A 17964-nucleotide genomic window follows, 5' to 3' on the forward strand; every position below is an offset into this window, starting at 1 on the left:
GAATCTTTTTACAGCCTTTCTTATGCAATAGGAATATTTCAGCTTTGCCCAATTCAAGGAATTTTCCCAGTCTCCATGATCAAGTTGAACAGGCTTACTAACAGGTGTTTTCCTTCAGGTGCCAAATATTAGAAAAATTCATAGGAAATCCTATCTAAACCTGGAGCACTCCCATTTTTCAATCTCTTCAATTTCTTTCTAACTCAATCATTTCTATCGGTCTATCGAGAAAAGGATGCTTGACGTCGAAGAATATGCACTCAATAGTTCTCTTTTCAGGTCTGTATTTATTTTTAAAAAAAGATGTCCGTTCTTCCAAAGTTATAGAATCATTATCGATTGATTTATTGTCCTTTACTAGACGAACTGCTCGCCAAAATTCTTTAGCATTTGATGAATTCTGAAATTTATTTTGTAAGTTATCGTTGAACTGCTTTTTCTTCTCTTTCATTTTATTTTATACATTAGTTTACTGTCCAGATATTTATTAAAACAATTATATCATGTTCTTTTTTCTAAAATTCTATATGCCTTACGTACTTCCCTTTTCAGCCTATTACACTCTATATCGTACCAAGGTTTATTTTTGAACTTGCTTATTATTAATGACTTTTTTACCATGCCCAGATTCTCTGCCTTATTTTTTACTGTAGTCATAAAATTCTCAGCCAAACATTCTACACTTTCTTCGCTCGCATTAAATTCAATGGGAATGTTAATTCAGACATATATGCTTCTTTGCATGCATCACTCCAGCAATATAACGTTCGAAGTTCATTTGGCAAGGTCTGCGCTTCTCTATCAGATTCAAATTCAGTACACATTTAGTGGAAGGTGATCTGAAGTTAATACAATATCTGAAACTATTAAATCAGTAATATATTGAATACTTTTGAAATTAACCCAGACCAAATCTATTAAACTATTTCCATTTGAATTATGAAACGTGAATTGCCCAGGCATGTCACTCTACATCTACCATTCAAAACATAGAGTAGATTCTTTTCCATAATGTTCACCAAATCCTTCGCGTTCCTTGAAATACATCTATCCTGAGAAATCCTATCTGCATAAAGATTTGAATTTGTGAATAAACAGTTATCTATAGAACATTGGTTTAGATCCCCCATTCTCAAATTGAAGTCACCCCCAATCAATACAGGGAAAGACGAAAACAATATTTCATAATATTTCAAGCATTCCTGGAATTCATTGAGACAGTGCACAAGAGAATCAGGCTTAAAGTAAACTAAACATAATATAATAATAGGGCCCTTTGGATTTTCGACCTTGACAATTATAATAAACTCTCTAGCTTCAATCAGCGTTGCTTTCAAATTTTTTCTCACTAAAACTAACAAACCACCACTGGCTCTACCTCTTGAATTTGACAATTTATCTGCTGTTTGATTAAAAGCTACATATTCATTAAAGTCTCGAGCATGGAAAGAGTCAGTTAACCAAGTTTCACTCAAGCCTATCACTTCATGAGCGTTAAATAGTTATATTGTTCCTGATCTAAATTAAGCACGTTATTAATACCATGAGAGTTCCAAAAAATTATTTAAAAATGTTTAGAAACAAGTCCCACCTTTTCATTAGAGTGTATCACCTTACAGGGTTGTCCTCTCGCTGGGGTCTGCTATTGTGAGAGCGGCCGGCTCCCCTGTGAAGCTCGCTTGCACTGCGCGGGTGATGCTGACTTTTCGCGTTCCAGCCACGCTCTCATACCAAATTGAGTTGGCTCTCCACTAAAATATTTTTGAAATCTCTCAACGCCATCGTTTTGAGCTCGTTTTGAGCTGATTTGAGCAACTTTTATTTCGTTTTGAGCACCCACCGTTTTTGAGGTATGACGTCTCAAAAATTGGAGAGCCAACTTAATGCCAGCTCTCCACTTTTCAAAATCGAAAAAGTGAACACGCCATCGTTTTGAGCACGTTTTGAGCTGATTTGAGCAACTTCCATTTCATTTTGAGCACCCACCGTTTTCAAGATATGACGTCTCAAAAATTGGAGAGCCAACTTGATGCCAGATATCCACTTTTTAAATCGAAAAAGTAAACACGCCATCGTTTTGAGCTCATTTTGAGCTGATTGAGCAACTTCCATTTCATTTTGAGCTCCCACCGTTTTCGAGATATGACGTCTCAAAAATTGGAGAGCAAACTTATGCCAGCTCTCCACTTTCTCACTCCAGAACAAGAGGTGCTCAAAACGTGGAAACCTTCACAAGAGAAGAGGTCTATGAGAAGCTACTCTCAGCAGAAATTGACATTTTGACCATCACAGTTCTCAAGTAATTCCCACTCATAGTATGTACCATGTACTATATGGTAAATCAAAGAATCAATCATAACTCCTGAACCAGAAGTGCTCAAAACGTGGAAACCTGCACAAGAGTAGAGGTCTATGAGAAGCTACTCTCAGCAGAAATTGACGTTTTGAGCCATCACAGTTCTCAAGTAATTCCTACTCATAGTATGTCCCATGTACTATACGGTAAATCGAAAAATCAATAATAACTCCTGAACTGGAGGTGCTCAAAACGTGGAAACCTGCACAAGAGTTGAGGTTCATGAGAAGCTACTCTCAGCAGAAATTGACGTTTTGAGCCATCACAGTTCTCAAGTAATTCCCACTCATAGTATGTCCCATGTACTATATGGTAAATCGATTATAATCCTGACCTAGAGGTGCTCAAAACGTGGAAACCTGCACAAGAGTAGAGGTCTATGAGAAGCCACTCACAGAAGAAATTGACGTTTTGAGCCATCACAGTTCTCGAGTAATTCCACTCATAGTATGTCCCATGTACTATATGGTAAATCCAAAAATCAATTATAACTCCTGAACTAGAGGTGCTCAAAACGTTGAAACCTGTACGAGGGTAGAGGTCTATGAGAAGCAACTCTCAGCAGAAATTGTCGTTTGAGCCATCACAGTTCTCGAGTAATTCCACTCATAGTATGTCCCATGTACTATATGGTAAATCAAAAAATCAATTATAACTCTGAACTAGGGGTGCTCAAAACGTGGAAACCTGCACAAAAGTAGAGGTCTATGAGAAGCTACCCACAGCAGAGATTGACGTTTTGAGCCATCACAGTTCTCAAGTGATTCCACTCATGGTATGTCCCATGTACTATATGGTAAATCAATATATCGAATATGACTCCTGAACTGGAGGTGCTCAAAACGTGTAAACCTGCACAAGAGTAGAGGTCTATGAGAAGCTACTCTCAGCAGAAATTGACATACTATGAGTGGAATTACTTGAGAACTGTGATGACTCAAAACGTCAATTGCTGCTGAGAGTAGCTTCTCATGGACCTCCACTTTTGTGCAGGTTTCCACCTTTTGAGCACATCTAGTTCAGGAGTTATAATTGATTTATTGATTTACCATATAGTACATGGGACATAATATGAGTGGGAATTACTTGAGAACTGTGATGGCTCAGAATGTCAATTTCTGCTGAGAGTGGCTCCTCATAGAACTCCACTCTTGTGCAGGTTTCCACGTTTTGAGCACCTCTGGTTCAGGAGTTGTAATTGATTTTTTTGATTTACCATATAGTACATGGTACATACTATGAGTGGGAATTACTTGAGAACTGTGATGGCTCAAAACGTCAATTTCTGCTATGAGTAGCTTCTCATAGACCTCTACTCCTGTGCAGGTTCCCACGTTTTGAGCACCTCTGGTTCAGGAGTTATAATTGATTTTTTGATTTACCATATAGTACATGGGACATACTATGAGTGGGAATTACTTAAGAACTGTGATGGCTCAAAACGTCAATCTCTGCTGAGAGTAGCTTCTCATGGACCTCCACTTTTGTGCAGGTTTCCACGTTTGATCACCACAAGTTCAGGAGTTGTAATTGATTTTTTGATTTATTCATAGTAAATGGGCCATATTATAAGTATGAATTCTTGAGAACTGTGATGGCTCAAAACGTCAATTTCTGCTAAGAGTAGCTCCTCATAGACCTCTATTCTTGTGCAGGTTTCCACATTTTGAGCACATCTGGTTCAGGAGTTAAAATTGATTTTTTGATTTACTATATAGTACATGGTACATACCATGAGTGAGAATTACTTGAGAACTGTGATGCTCAAAACGTTCATTTCTGCTGAGAGTAGCTCCTCATAGACCTCTACTCTTGTGCAGGTTTCCACGTTTTGAGCACCTCTAGTTCATGAGTTATAATCGATATATTGATTTACCATATAGTACATGGTACATACTATGAGTGGGAATTTCTTGAGAACTGTGATGGCTCAAAATGTCAATTTCTGCTGAGAGTAGCTTCTCATAGACCTCTACTCTTGTGCAGGTTTACACGTTTCGAGCACCTCTAGTTCAGGAGTCATATTCGATATATTGATTTATAGATATATTGACCGATATATTGATATAGTACATGGGACATACTATGAGTGGGAATTACTCGCGAACTGTGATGGCTCAAAACGTCAATTTCTGCCATGAGTAGCTTCTCATAGACCTCTACTCCTGTGCAGATTTCCACCTTTTGAGCATCTCTGGTTCAGGAGTTATGATTGATTTATTGATTTACCATATAGTACATGGTACATACTATGAGTTGGAATTACTTGAGAACTGTGATGGCTCAAAATGTCAATTTCTGCTGAGAGTAGCTCCTCATAGACCTCTACTCTTGTGAAGGTTTCCACGTTTTGAGCACCTCTTGTTCTGGAGTTAGGAAGTGGAGAGCTGGCATTAAGTTGGCTCTCCAATTTTTGAGACCTCATATCTCAAAAACTGTAGGTGCTCAGAACGAAATAAAAGTTGCTCAAATCAGCTCAAAACGAGCTCAAAACGATGGCGTGTTCACTTTTTCGATTTCAAAAAGTGGAGAGCTGGCATTAAGTTGGCTCTCCAATTTTTGAGACGTCATATCTTGAAAACGGCGGGTGCTCAAAACTAAATAAAAGTTGCTCAAATCAGCTCAAAACGATGGCGTGTTAAGTTTCTATTTCGAAAAGTGGAGAGCTGGCATTAAGTTGGCTCTCCAATGTTTGAGACGTCATATCTCGAAAACGGTGGTGCTCAAAACGAAATAAAAGTTGCTCAAATCAGCTCAAAACGATGGCGTGTTTGTTTTTTCGATTTCGAAAAGTGGAGAGCTGCTCTCAAATTTTTAAAACGTCATATCTCGAAAACGGTGGGTGCTCAAAACGAAATATAAAATGCTCAAATCAGCTCAAAACGAGCTCAAAACGATGGCGTTGAGAGATTTCAAATATTTTAGTGGAGAGCCAACTTAATGTTGGTCGCTCTCATTGCAGTCGGTTTTTTTGAGCGAGAATTTTAAGCTTTACCCTTCAATTAAGTGTTTTTTTTCAGCTGTCTGTTTCTTGTTGGATCGAAGCACCCTGGCGCTGTCATCTGAGTTGATCCTCGCCCGCGTATTGGAAGTTGGGATGTGTTCTTTTCTAGCAGGTTTATACGCTGACGCGTTCACAATCTCCTGCACTCTCTCCCTTGAACTGGCTTCAAATCCTAATTCTGATTGAGATTCATCATTGACGCCTTCTGTTTGAATAGATATAATATCGGAAGATCTTCATAAATATTTGACTCTGATTCCTCAGTAGCTGCTGTTTCGAAGATAATAATAATAAGCACTGTGGACTTTGATTTCGAAGGACCACAGACAAGATCACCAAGTTCCACATTCCCTACCTATATACAGAGAGCAGCACGCGTTCAGACTCCTCTTGGTCACTTATAATTAACCACTTCTCAACAAGTTCTCAACATTCTAACATTAAGAGAAATGCCAAACCATCGACTTGAATCTTAGACCTCACTTCGCTCGGTCAATTATTCTACATTGTTAGAAGCCGATTCGGCAACAGAGCAAAGCGAGAGAAAGATAGCGCTATCCGCTTTGTTGAATGATATACAAGGATAGCAATACCATTGCTAATCAAACACTGCCATTATAACGTGGACCTCACTATAGCGTGCTACCCTGCAATGATTCCTCAGTTGACCGCCAGGGGGCATCACGAGTCAGTGGAAACTTGCCACTGGAGTCCAGGTACCTGTGCTAACCATGCTTCGAACTTGAGTTACAATCTGTGACCTATAGACAAGTTATTATGGTCGATTTTGATTTAGCACAAGATTCTTGTTATTCTATTCCTAGGATCATTACTCTTGTTCCTTATCTTATTTTCTCTCCTCTTTACATTGTCGTTCTTCTCTTTCCAACTTTGTTCCTATCTCTCCTTCTTCGTCTTCTTCTCTTTCATCCTCGTTCTTTTCTTCTCCTACAGTTACCTGGAAAAGTGACCATTCCTGCACTGATTACGGAACGCAAAAAATCACTTTTACACTCTAGTGCGCAAAGTATTACTTTGCGTACTCTTAACACTTTGCGTATTATCTTGAAGTCATCCCAATCAGCTGTTATATTGTTGGCGTGTATTTTGAATGTTAATTTGTTCTATCTATATTTATTCTGATTTTCAAATAAATAGAAATGAGAACTCATTTAATGATACATTTTGAATATTATCAATTATTTCAAATAATATTTTCTTCATTCATGAATTGATTGTTTGAAAAATTATTCAGAAATTAAGATCACAAAAAATTATTCAAATTAATTGGATTGATTTAAATGGATGATCGATTATAAATTTCAAATTGGATTATCAAGTTTGAAATAAATTAAAGTTGTTATTAATAACAAAATTATACAGACAACATTTGATGGATTTTAGCAGTAGATATAAAAGGGGGAGTCTGGCACACAAGTGTGCCAGACTCCCCCTTTACCTCAAGGTTATCCAGGTCAACCAACCCCAACCTCAAGGTCATCCAGGTCAACCAACCCCAACCTCAAGGTCATCCAGGTCAACCACCCCCAACCTCAAGGTCATCCAGGTCAACCACCCTAACCTCAAGGTCATCCAGGTCAACCACCCTAGCCTCAAGGTCATCCAGGTCAACCACCCTATCCTCAAGGTCATCCAGGTCAACCTCCCTAACCTCAAGGTCATCCAGGTCAACCACCCCAACCTCAAGGTCATCCAGATCAACCACCCTAACCTTGAAGTCATCCAAAAAAAAAAAAAATTAAAAAAAAAAAAAATTAAAAAAAAAATTGAAAAAAAAAAAAAATTAAAACACATAAAATCGGGAATAAATGGGAAAAAAGGGAAAATGGAAAAAAAAATCCCTCCGGATCCTGAACTGGGGTATAAAAGGAGTTGTTCTGCAAGGAGTGGGACATTGTGTCTTGGGCAGTCGTGCCGTCAGTACGTGTGTGTACCACCAGTACATGTGTGTGTGATTTAGTATATTGGTTTTGGATCACTTTCATCTTATCAACATCAAGAGTAAGTACAAGTGCATTTTATAGTTCTATATATATTTATATTATATTCATGATTCAACAATTGAGTTCAAAAGAGTAGAATTTTGAAGTAGATGGTTCGAGACTGACAATTCAATTCTAAAATGACTTAAATTCGAAAATGACAAGTTAATTATGAATTAGGTTCCAATACATAGAGTAAATGACATAGTCAAAAATGACTAGTGTAATTATGAATTAGGTTCCAATACATACAAGTTAAGAGTTTAATTATGAATTAGGTTCTTCGAGTTGGTGGTTGTAATCCACCCTAACCTAAAAAACGTATAACTACAAAGTAGATCCTAGACCCCTTTTCACATTCCCCCATACAGCTCCGGACCATCATCCCTAGAACATAAACACCATAGAGTAAATGACATAGTCAAAAATGACTAGTGTAATTATGATTAGGTTCCAATACATACAAGTTATGAGTTAATTATGAATTCGATTTTTCCGGTTTGTTGGTGGTTGTAATCCATCCTAACCTAAAAAACATATAATCACAAAGTAGATCCTAGACCCCCATTCACATTCCCCCATACAGCTCTGGACCATCATCCCTAGAACATAAACACCTATGAACCTCCATCCCCGACCCACGATGCTAGATACCGATTCACCACCTTCATCCCCCACATCTGTTGATAGTGATATATATATAGAGTTGAATACTGCATACCATACTAATACAATATTGTTCTGCATTGTTCCAGATGAGCAAACACCAACTACACCATCTTCAGTATCATCAATCTTCCAGACATCATCAACCAAGCGTGCATGACCCTACTGGATGAGGAGTCGAAATTCACCAAGCGTGCATGACCCTACTGGATGAAGAGTCAAAATTCGAAGGAAATTCTAGTGGATGGAGTTTGCTATCATCGATGGATTGCTCATCAGAAGTAGACCTCAATCCATAACACCAGTCATCCAACCACAACCAGTCATCCAACTGCCACCAGTCGCCCCACCATTGCCACCAGTCGTCCTACTATCGCCGCCAGTTGTCCCACTAACGCCACCAGTCGCCCCACTATCGTCACCAGTCGTCCCACTATCGTCACCAGTCGTCCCACTATCGCCACCAGTCGCCCCACTATTGCTGCCAGTCAACCCACCACCGCCACCAATCATCCCACCAGCTGAGGCCAAGACGGTTTCAATTTGGCAGTAGCCCTCATCACACCAATCAGTTAATATCGAATGTATTACCATTTGTAATATGATAATAAAGAAATAAACCCTCATTGGCTGATCCACTGTCTAAAACTAACTCTCATTATGAAATAAACCTCATTTTATGTGTTAACCATTGATTGAGAGTTTCATTAATTCAATGTTCAACACCTCATCCCATAGATAATAATAATAGTAGGTCAGAATCTTGCAAATCAATATAGATGTTTCCTCTAGGTCAATACTGAAATAGCATATAGTTGAAGCTAGTAATAGATATCCATTATGGTGTAGTGTTAGCGGCGTCGCTTTCCATGCTGTAGGTCCTGGGTTCAAACCTTCAGGGGTAGAGATTGATGTAGGGTCTCAATTGATAAGGTAAGTATACAGGGTTGTATACCATTACACTATAATGGATATCTTTTGATATTTTGCATCTTGGTCAACCTATTGCAACATGTCAATAGATATTTTCATTGAAAGCATAACAACCTAATTTCTTATCTATATGAGAAAGTAGGATAATCAATAATAACAATGGCTCATTACACATAGTATTTATTGGCAAACATATAATTAATCTTCAGTATTGAACAGAATATACAGCTGAAGAAGTCTTTCTCCTCGGCTATAATCATTGTTGGTGACATAACGCTCAACTGATGGCTTATTCCTTTCACGAACAATGCATGGTCCATCAACTTCATCATATCCCCCAGTAGATGGCAGTGGCATAGGTATGCGTACAGCCTTGTAGATGCTAATCTCAAAAGCTGAATCAATCACTAGAGGTTCCATCCTCCAGCCTGAATCGTTTCACATGTCCTGTGCTCTCAATTTTTATAAATCCTGCAATTTGATCTCCTTTCGACCCAGTCCCAGTAGACATTTAGATTGTTGTCCGCATATAAAATCACACTTGTAGTATTGGTCCTGATTGAGAACACTCAACACAATCTTCACATCCTATCCCTCCAGTTAGGTACCTTCTCAAGTTTAACAATAGCAGCCATTCTACCCTTATCCAACTTGAAGAAAGATTTTAGCAGTATGCAAGTATCATCAAACATGACAGTGAATTTCATTGCAAGTCCTGGTGGGCAATGACGCATTGCCCTCTTGTTGATATTATCCTTGATACTCTTCATAGTTTGCAGAAACTATGCTGAAAACTTTCAGCAGGAAACATTTCACATCAGTGGAGGTCACATGAGTATTTCTCAATGGGTTGTGAAGATCATCACATACAAAGAAAACGTTTCTATCCTTGACTGTATCAACAACAGCCTGCTGCTTCTGCCTGAGTCGTATGCATGCACAATATGAGATTCACGATCTGTACAAAACTCTAAATGTCCACTCCCCTTGAAAAAGTCACTCAATGTCATTATACCATGATAATTCAGTTCAGCTTCAAGCTCACTCACTGCATTAAACAGATAAAGTTCACGTTCATTGTCTGACAACATTGTAAGACTGAGTGCATTTTGTTGTCAGCATCATCTTTCATACTCTGCTTGCTGAGTGGTGGGGGTAACCCATTTCCTGTTTCAATAGGTCTGTATGACGTAATACAATAGCTCTATGTGAACACATAGTGTGCACTTTACTCAAAGAGAAGTGAGGAGGAGGATAAATGATAGAGCATAGAGTTCATTACAATATTTCTTTCTATGATAATGCAAATGAGTATTGACAGCATTGAAAAAATTGCGACAAAAGGTTCTATCTTCTAACAAAGTTTCATTTATCCATCCATGTAGAGCAATAACAATTTTCAATCAGCAAAATAGTTGTGTATTCGACAATCCATCAATGTTGCTGACGTTGTTGGTTGACCAATCTCCAAACATTGGAGATGATAGCTTGTTCCGCACCATGTCGATAACGTTGAGTAGATGATGTTCTGGGCAGTATATGCCATCAATCTTCTTGATCAGCAACTCCAAATCAGGCATAGCAGGAGAGGAATATGCGATGATAGGTCCAGGTACTCCACATTGTTCAGTTGTAGAATCGTATCCAGTAGAGTAATCTGCTTATATCCATGGACAAAGATTTTAATTGGACGCTGCTGGTTCTGATCCAACCACCTTCCAACTGTCCCATGCACAATTTCCATCAAAGCTGAATAGGGAAGATGTTCTGTCCCACAGTCTGACCACCTGAGTCCATGTTTAGCTTGATGTATACAGCTGTTGGCGATGATTTGCCTGCTAGTCTTGAGCAAGACTCAGAGTAGGGAGGCTTGAAAAAGTAGTGATTAGTAGTCACATGATGCTCATCATCCTGCTACAGGATAGCCATCTCCTTCACAATAAACTTGTTGTCCAAACCTTCAAAACCTTGAAAGTTTATCAGGTATAGTGGTAGTGGCCCAAAATGTTTTCCGCTCTACTCGATGGCCAGTCATCTACACCACTTTCTGCTGTAATGTAGGAGTCGTCATCATTGAGTCCAGTTGTACTTGTAGAGGCATCTTTCATCAACGGTCGCCCACCAATAACATAACCCACCACATCCTCCTCCTCCTCATGCGGAGACAGCTCTCCCTCCTCCATAAAGAGTCCTCTGTATCCTGTCATGACTGGCTCATTCATTGTCTCGAGCTCAACTGAGCAATTTATCGCTGTGCACTGCTATATATCTTTTTATACTGATAGTACAAGGCCTGACATTGGCCGATACTCTTTAGTCATCTCATGAATCATCATACAGTAGGCAGTTGTATTACCTGGAATGTTTTCAGATGCTTCAAACTCAATCCTCACACCGATACTTCCAGTTTTGAGTGACTCATTTTGGCGGGAGCAATCAAAAGCAAACAGCATTATTTTTTTCATCACCAATGGCATTCTTTTCGAACAGAGGGTTGCTTGCACGAGCATTACCATGGTTGTAGACTCCATTGAAGCTGCATACATGTTGTAGATGCGATTATCATCACCATCAATGCTCTCATATGGTAGTATCTGTTGTTTAAGAACACTTGAACATCCTTCATATTACACTGTCAAAGCGAGAACTGTTGGCTGCTGCCACACCTCATCTTGCAGTCTGTAGCCCAACCACAATGTATCGTGGGTTTTCAAGCTTTGATGTCGACTTGACAGTCCATGTATGCTTTCTTGTCTGCGGTAACGTTAGATAGGTATACAACTCCCAATGTCGAAATGGTATACTGATGGGTGTGTCGTTCTGTACAATCTGTAGCAGACGCAGTTTCACATCATCTGCCACTTCCACATAAGGCATTCCCCACAAAAGCTTTGTGTTGCTACATTGGTAGCAGCAACATTCACACAGTCGTGAAAGTTGGGGCTGACCCTCAACACCAGCTCTTGTTTCACATTGAGTAAAATCTGTCTATAGTCTTCGACAAAGCCCAGCAGATATCTCAAAGGCACATCCATGATTGTAGTGTCAGCTCCATTGGCGGCAAAATCGGCAAATCCAGTGGTTGAACTAACTTGTAGCCACCTGTTTCCATCTTGGTCCACTCATCGCGTTCAAATGTAACAGCATTCTTCATTAGGCTGGTAACTCCAGGATTGCGTATACCATCCACCTCCACACCATTGATTTCATAGCATATCCTGAAAATACATTGCTGAAGAATCCAGAGACACATGGAGTTCCGGTCACAGCAGCGTTGGCAGCTCCAGTCACAGTATACTCCAAATGTAGATAGGCTCCGATGCAGTGTGTAACATTCTGCTGTTGAATTGGAATCCGTATCTCGTCATTGGCATTATAGCTTACAGTATAGGGTGCATGAGAATGGTACTCAAATCCAATGATACTGTTGTCCGATGACGGTCCATTCTGTGTCACATCCAAAATCTCCATCTTCCTATTCTACTCGTATCTGACAGCCTCGTTCTTGCAAATACTTGATGCTCCTAGATGTTAACCTTATCAAGGTTGAATGCTGAATGAATCTTTCTTTCCTTTTATCTCTTTTATAGGTGAAGGAGGATGATGATGGAGAGAAGAAGAAGGAGGAGGATGGACTGCAGCCTCCATATCCAATCCTTGATTCCACTTTTCAAATAACAACACCATTTCACTTGCGTTGTCTCAAATGTAAAGCAATATCTATTTCCTCGCCTCTATTATATATAAGACGACCGTTGTTGTCGACTACTTGCAGTGTAATGCTACAATCTACTTGATGTCTATAGGTAAATAGATTACATTCTGCACAGTCACCACCATTTTATACCCCGGATCAACGTTTGGTAAAACTCATGGATCACGTGATCTGTATTCCATTAGAGTAAGATCCAGTCACGATGTTGCAGGTGATCGTATCACATTAGGCCGACTGATTTGTACAGTATTATCACTTCTAGTAGATGTGTTGGGCTCTATGAACTTGGTATTGGTAAAACCCAGCAGTTTCCCTATTGAATCTTGTGGTTGTGAATCCAGCTTAGCACTGCTCAAAACTATACACTTTAAGGTTGATGATCTACAGTCACCTGGAAATCACCATCATTTTCCAACAGCCTTTGTGCAAGCAAGTCAGTAATTGTAGAAAATTCAAAGCTACCTGTGGTAATGATACCTGATGCAGACCAAATCCTCCTTGTCAACAGTAGTAGCTGGCATTCTCCTTCTAGTCCTTCTAGGCAATACTGTACCATCCTTATCATCATCATCAGACTTGCCAGGTTTATGCTTCTGATGTTTAGCACCTCGCTCCAATACTCTTCAAATCTTGCTTTAGCCATACTCCGTAGCTCATCATGTGTTATCTCTGTACTAGTAACACCCTTCTTAGAAATTCTATTACTTGCATAAAAAGTAGTACATTATTGAACCTTCCTCAATATTAGGTATGATTTGTAACTTGTAAAGCTAATCAGACCAATTTCCCATTCACCACTGCTCACATCCAGTGGTGTAAAAGTCACTCTCTAGTATTGATGTCCTACCTCCAAAACAACATCATATTGTTGCCTGCTCACATACAGTTGCACAATGAGTAGCAATCAGCCTACACTCATTATTTATAGTAAGTACAGGGATGGAAATAATGTACAAGAGAGATAGTGAATCATTTTGGAAGAAATACTAAACACTAACACTTGGAAGAAGCCATGTTCACTGCTTCGCTGCTACTATCAAACTGAGCAAATGTCAATTATTCTGGAGTATTTATAGGGATACAGCTAAGGAGAAGGATACTGCGCATGTGCATAGATAACTAGAACTGTTGCATAATGTTGTGCAATGTGAGCAGTGAAGGTTGTAATCCAATGTGACGTCACAGGCTAAGAGCAGTGATGGGTGGAGCCAAGGTCACATGATAGGGGGAGGAGTGGGGGTCGCTGAATTGCATCGCCGAAAGTAAAGTAAGGTGATTTTACCTATGATGATGTGAACAATGGGGGTCCAGGATTTACTTTGTGATTATACGGTTTTAGGTTAGGATGAATTACAACCATGTGAATGGAGGTCTAGGATCTACTTATGGGGATGGGGGGGGAGGGGGAATGTGATGGGGGTGTAAAATCTACTTTGTGATTATATGTTTTTAGGTTGGGATGAATTACAGCCATGTGAATGGAGGTCTAGGATATACTTTGTGATTATACGTTTTTTTAGGTTAAGATGGATTACAACCACCAACTCAAAAGAACCTAATTCACAATAAACTCTTAACTTGTATGTATGGAACCTAGTCATTTTTGAATATGTCATTTACTCTATGTATGGAACCTAATCATAATTAAACTTGTCATTTTCGAGTTAAGTCATTTTTAGAATTTAATTGTCAGTCTCAAACCATCTACTTCAAGATTTACTCTTTTCGACTTAATTGTTGAATCATGAATATAATAAAATATATATATATATATATATATATATATATATATATATATATTATATATATAGAACTATAAAATGCACTGGTACTTATTCTTGATGTTGATAAAGAAATCCAAAACCAATACACCGAAATCACACACACACGTACTGGTGGTACACACACATGTACTGACGGCACAACTGCACTAGACACAATGTCCCACTCCTTGCAGAACAACTCCTTTTATACCCCAGTTCGGGATCCAGGGGAAATTTTTTTTCCCTTTTTCCCTTTTTTCCCATTATTCCCGATTTTATATGTTTTTAATTTTTTTTAATTTTTTTTTCTTTTTTTTTAAATTTTTTTTTCTTTTTATTTTATTTTATTAATTTTTTTTTCTTTTATTTATTTATTTTTTTTATATTTTTTTTAATTTTCTTTTTCTTTTAAATTTTTTTTCAATTTTTTTTTTTTTTTTGGATGACCTTGAGGTTAGGTGGTTGACCTGGATGACCTTGAGGTTGGGTTGGTTGACCTGGATGACCTTGAGGTTAGGGTGGTTGACCTGGATGACCTTGAGGATAGGGTGGTTGACCTGGATGACCTTGAGGTTAGGGTGGTTGACCTGGATGACCTTGAGGTTAGGGTGGTTGACCTGGATGACCTTGAGGTTAGGGTGTTGACCTGGATGACCTTGAGGTTAGGGTGGTTGACCTGGATGACCTTGAGGTTAGGGTGGTTGACCTGTATGACCTTGAGGTTGGGGTGGTTGACCTGGATGACCTTGAGGTTGGGGTGGTTGACGTGGATGACCTTGAGGTTGGGGTGGTTGAACTGGATGACCTTGAGGTAAGGGGGGAGTCCGGCACACTTGTGTGCCAGACTCCCCCTTTTATATCTACTTTCAGCCATCATTTTACCATAATCAACCACTTCTCTTCATATGCAATGGTAACTGTAAAAAATTTGATGTGAAATATTTGCGCAAAGTTTCTCTGCTGCACTCAAGAAACCATTCCGCCCTCGCCTACGGCTTGTGCGTAAACGTTCCTTTCAGTGCAGCAAACTGTCACTTTGCACACTAGTTTTGCACAAATAACAATTCCAAGTTTTTCCATCTTTCCTTTCTTTGTTCTTTTATTGAACTTATCTGCTCTTATTTACTTCGTTGTCTATTTAAATCCTCAGTATTTATTTTTTTCATTTTAATCTTTCTTCTCTGTTTTTCTTAGTGGGATTCGTTGATAGATTGACAATAATTCTTCTGTAATGGCTGATTCTCATCGTCATACCTTCTATTGTAAAACCTCATATTCTTATTTTTATATGCCATTTTTCTTCTTATCTTACTCTCCTACTCTTTCACCCCATCTCCCTTACATCATATTTTTCTCCTCAATCTTACTAACATATTTTTAGTTTACGTCCCATTTTCTACTCTTTCTCTCTCCTTCTTCCTTCAAGTGTGAGTAGTGAGACACATCATCCTTCTTCACATAGCACACCCAATGTGTGCCAGCTCCAGTGCTGGTGTCCCGGTTGATTATGCCGTATTTCTCTCCTCCAGGGTCCATTCATGGTAGAGCATCCCGCATAAACACTCCTTGAAAGTGCTTTAGCTTCAGTCGACATGCATACTTGTAGAGATCAGCATTGGTAAGGGCTCGATCGGGTAGGGCAACTAGCGTCTTTCTCTGCCGCCACATTGACGGTGACGTGCCCCATTTCCCTGTGTCCTGCGCTGTTTGTCTCAGTAGAGAGTCCTTTACCTTTTTTACCAGAACATCTCTTTATCGTTTTGTTTTTGACCACGAGTCTTTGTTGTCTTACGTCTGTGGTGTACTCCCCACCAACACTTTGCTTTAGCCTTCATGATCTGGTCACTGCTAGTGCTGCAGCCTTCTCAAGTGCTCCCGCATCTGCAGATTTTACCACACTCCAAGCTTGATCTGCCAAAATGTTGTCTGCTACTGCTCTGCTTGATGTGTTCACTGCTCCTTGAGTAAGCAATGTTGTGCTCCTTTCAGGCTCGATCAAGACTATTTATACCCGGATCGCCTCGTGCCACCACTTCTCTAGCTTTGTACCAGGTCCACAGTACTGGTAACCCAGGGATGTGGAGTTCAACAGGTAGAATGTCAATTGCCTTGTTCACCAATTTTCCAGCACTCTTTTCAACTATTGAACCTGCAACTTTTGCAATTGATGACAGTACCCCTCTTCCCCGGTACTCCCTCTCTCTCTTACATCCAGCCATCTAATGTTTCTTAACGGTTTAGCAGCTTGTTTTATACTTTTTTTGGTGTGGACAATGTTTGTGCGGGTGTGTTGTAGGAGGGTGTTCTGGTGATCCATAAGATCTATGAAGCGTTTCTTCATTTCATTGGGTGGCAATCCTTTCATAGTTTTAGTATTTTCGGATCTAACACAATGTCTAAATACAATGAAAACATTTCACCAGCAAACTCAATCAGCCTCTTCTCAAGATATCGATTGTTCACTCCATCAGTAGGCTAAATTGGATCCATCATATCAGTAAGTATTGAATCATTGAGACTTGTAAATACCTGTGATGTGGTATTGTCCCTTGTCTTTGGCAGCCACATTGAAATCAGTTCTCTACATGTTGAAAAGTTGACAGCATCCCTGTCGTCACGTGGATTTCCCAAATTGGTCAAACGCCTGTAGCGAGCATTAATGTTTCCTATGGAATTCATGACTCGACTGCTATACATAAGCAAAGCAATGTCTCTTATGTAGTGGAACTAGTATGCAGGATTAGCAACTATATAGCCACCTTCTACCAACTCTTCTAGAATTGAATTGATTTCATTCTCATGTCCAGTGTTGCCAACTGCCTTGGACTGATCCAATAGTTTCAGCCTGTCCACAAGTTCATTGGGATCATTGTAGTAACGTACTCATCTTGGTACGGTTGTTTGCCACCATATTGAATGGCACCACAAGTCCTCTGCCACTGACCTTGCTATACTTGGTTTAGCATTATTGGCAGTTTATGGATCACTGTTCTATACTTCGTATCATTCGAGTTTTTACTCTTACCATCTGGATCATGATTTTCCTTATACAAGTTTGTAATGTGTAATATCTGAGTGTACCCCTCATCACTAGCCAATGGAGTAATGGGTTTCTTTTTGAAAATGAGTTCACAAAGTCCACGTGTTGCATCAAATCTAGTCACGTTGAAGGATTGTTAGGGTCAGTCAGAACAATCTTTCTTCCATCACTTCCAAAGGTTAACAGTTTGTTACCCCAATAGTTGTCATTACCAACAACTTCTGGTCCATATGTTTTGTCAGAGCGCTACCACCACTCATAGCTCTATGGAGATAACGCCCCACTGGTGTTACGTCAATCCAACCTCGGTCATTCTTGTCAAATCCTCTTTCGGCTGCTGGTTAGTATGCTTCCTGAGCAGTAGCACCCTCCCCTCCTCCTCATCCACATCCATCACATCACTTTCTATAGGTAAAAATCACCTTACTTACTTTTGGCGATGTAATTTCAGCAACCTCCACTCCTCCCCTATCATATGACCTTG

The 17964-nt window shown here is 39.4% G+C and overlaps 1 non-coding gene across 1 annotated transcript; it reads left to right on the forward strand.

Annotated features, from left to right (window-relative positions):
• Positions 1–10142: 10142 nt before the first annotated feature.
• Positions 10143–10228, forward strand: LOC120353183. Its single transcript, XR_005572222.1, has one exon. It is a non-coding gene; the product is annotated as a small nucleolar RNA SNORD62 (small nucleolar RNA).
• The last annotated feature ends 7736 nt before the right edge of the window (positions 10229–17964 follow it).

The sequence above is a fragment of the Nilaparvata lugens genome, chromosome 9, assembly GCF_014356525.2.
Source record: "Nilaparvata lugens isolate BPH chromosome 9, ASM1435652v1, whole genome shotgun sequence".
In the NCBI taxonomy this organism is placed as follows: Eukaryota; Metazoa; Arthropoda; class Insecta; order Hemiptera; family Delphacidae; genus Nilaparvata; species Nilaparvata lugens.